Genomic DNA, 3,060 nt, shown 5'->3' on the forward strand with positions numbered 1-3,060 from the left:
CGACTGAGCTAACCGGGCGCCCTACTGACACTTATTTAAAGTGGAATTATCTCACCCTTTTGATGTTTTCTTTCTTGTGTTAAGAAAAATATGACTTGCAGAGGCCCCCTTTGCCCTAAATGTTTGATAATGAGGGCCCAGAGCTGGGCCAGAGCCCCGGGGACATGCAACGGATTACAGATATTGTACATTTACAAAAAGTACAGACTGATAACCATCTTCCTTTCCCTCAAAGTTCAACCTAAACCACATAAACTCACTTAAACCAGCCTTTTCCCAAACAAGTCTGGCTTACTTGCACCAACAAAGAACTTTTTCTGTTGCCCCTGACTCGCTCTGTGATAGCTGACTTTGTGTTTCACTAAAGCTGCTCACACCCTGCATGTGTTCTCAGTGATAAATCTCTCTGCTCTTGTTGTCAGATGACCACAATACCATAAAAATGTCATGATACATAATAAAAACAGTTTTATTAATGGTCTCAAAGGCAGCAAGCCCAGTCAGCTTCAGTGAAGTTCCTGATGTTTTCCAAGACTGACGCTGACAGCAGGGTGGACAGTCGACATGCCTCTAATAATACACTGGGTGTCTGCATAGGCGGATACGCTCACATATGTACATCATAAATCTTTGCAGAAATGTGCTTCACAGATGACACAAACTAATTCTGCAAAATACAATTCTCAAAAAAAAAATCTCAATTTTGGCAAGAAAGCGAAATTCTTAAAATGGTGAACTATTCCTTAAAGACGCAACTTGTCATCCTGGACCAGAGACCACGAAATCACTGTTTCATTGTTGTGCATTGAGGCTGCAGCAGAGGGTACTTGGCACAAAAACCGGATTGATTGTATGAAAGTACTGTGTGTTTTAGGAAACAGACTTCTAGACAGTGTCTAAACATGTTCTCTTTCAGTACTCAGTTTGCATTTTGCACATCACACACACAAGCTTTTTCTTGCCTCCACTCACTCTTTCTCTCCCGTCACAGTCATTCTCCTCGTCGTTTTCACACTCTGTTATGCTCTTTTCCATGCTCTCTTTCTATGTCACACACTCTCTCCCGCTCTGTTTTCCACCCTCTCCTTCTGTCACACGTTAGTTCTCTCTTTTCCACACACACACACACACTTGTACGAGCCCCCTCAGTTGTGAACAAGCAGAACAGAACTGGGAGTGTTGCTGAAGCACAGGGTCCCTTGTTGTCTGCTAGTTGGCTTTAGAAACGCTTCCCTGCTATAACCAACTGGTATTTACAATCCGGGGAGATTTGGCTTTGTTTGGATTAAACACACAGGATTGCACAAACACAAACACACACAGGGAGAGAAAAGATTAAGACAAGAGGAAGAAGGAAAAGCTCCAGGTATCGCTACAATATCTGGTGTTTGATGTGGGAGAAATGCAAATAAATAAAAGTGTGTACACACATGGGATGATGGAATTAATTGAAGGTATTAAAAGGGGCAGAAACTCTTCAGGCCACGCCCACCAGTGACATCAACACACTTACCATCAGACGTAAAGGCTAAAACACCTGCACTGATTGCGGGGGATGTGACCTGAAGTGCAGCATTATTGGAAGTTTTAGCAGTTTTTCTGCACTACAGTGTGTCATCCAAGACGCTGCTAGTCTACATTTTCCTTTAACACTTAAAGCCCCCCTCAGTCAAACATGATTCTCTTCTTGTTCCTGGAGTTGGATGTTTGAGCTTCTCTGTGCAATGATGTCTGTGGCAGATTTTGACACTTAGAAGGATGTTTTCACAAATCAAGTGGAAATTTCTTGTGCTCATGGAAAATCTGATTTAAGGCGGGGCCTAGCATGCATGATTTGTGACAATCACAAATAGTTTGTAAGTCCACCCTGGTCCAGAAAATTGCAAACTATATACAAGTGTAATGTAAGAAATTTTGAAGCCACCAGTGCAAATACACTTTGAAGAAATGGACTTTACAGGTGAAAGCAGGAGGCATCTTGTGTCCAGCAAAGGAAACTTTAGAAAATAACAAAATACATATCAAATATTCTGTATAATTTAGTGATTTAGAAGGAGGTAATGCCCTTTATAAGGATTTTAATCTTGGACATATATGTTTTTTGTGAATCAGAGCACATTATTTTCCAAGTGAACTTATGTTATATGTTATATATGGCTAGGAGGGGGAGCTTAATACTTAGAAACAAAGCAAACAGCAGTTCTTTCAAGTTAAGAATAGTCTTTTCTGTTATGTAATTTAAACCGACTGTCATTTAATGCTGCTTGCGAAACCAATCCTATGATATATATATAAAAATGATTTGAATCCACAGCTCTATAAAGCCGCTGTGTCTTACCTGCGCTTTGTACGGACTGTATTTGTTGGCTGCAGGTTCTGCCATGGCAGCGCAGTTTCAACTGATGTAATTGAAATGATTGATTAAGGAAAGAAAGCGAGGAAAAGATGAAAGAGGTAGGATAGGATAAGATAGGGGAGACAACACTGGAGGAATTGAAAGCTAAATAGAAAACCATTGGAGACCTCAATCTCTCCATACTTCTCTCCACAATCACCCATCTCTCATTATCTCTTCGCTCCTTTTTCCTTCGGCGCCCGACATGGTTTAAGGCTCTCTCATCCCTCCTCCTCCTTCTATCCTCCCTCCTCGTCCTGATTCTCGCCCTCGTTTCTCTCTCTCTTCTCTTTCGCTTTTTTCCACATCCCTCCCTCCGTCTCACCCCCATCGCCCACCCCCTCCCTCCTTTCGCGCTCGCTCACTCATTGCTTCCTGCTGCCACAAATCAAATTATATCGGGGTCGTATCCATGGGCAACCGACTCCCCTCTTGCCTCCCCTCCGCCCCCCATTTCCCACCTCATCACACACTGCCACCATCATCTTACCTCCCTCGCTTTCTCTCTCTCTACCCCCCCCATCTTTATCTCACTGCCTATCTACATACCTCCCCCATCCTCTCCTTCTCTCTCCCTCTCTCACACGCAGAATGAGCAGATAAATTATGTGGCGATGTTGGAAAGGGAGGAAATTACGGCTGTGCAGGATGATGAGAGTGGTTGG

At 42.9% G+C, this 3,060-nt stretch overlaps 1 protein-coding gene across 11 annotated transcripts in view; it reads right to left on the reverse strand.

The window, feature by feature from the left end:
- mef2d (myocyte enhancer factor 2d) overlaps positions 1-3,060 on the reverse strand; it is a 65,720-nt gene that overhangs the window by 57,876 nt on the left and 4,784 nt on the right. The gene's annotated exons all lie outside the window — the stretch shown is intronic.

The sequence above is a fragment of the Morone saxatilis genome, unplaced genomic scaffold, assembly GCF_004916995.1.
Source record: "Morone saxatilis isolate NCDOM2014 unplaced genomic scaffold, NCSU_SB_2.0 Contig24, whole genome shotgun sequence".
Classification (NCBI taxonomy): Eukaryota; Metazoa; Chordata; class Actinopteri; family Moronidae; genus Morone; species Morone saxatilis.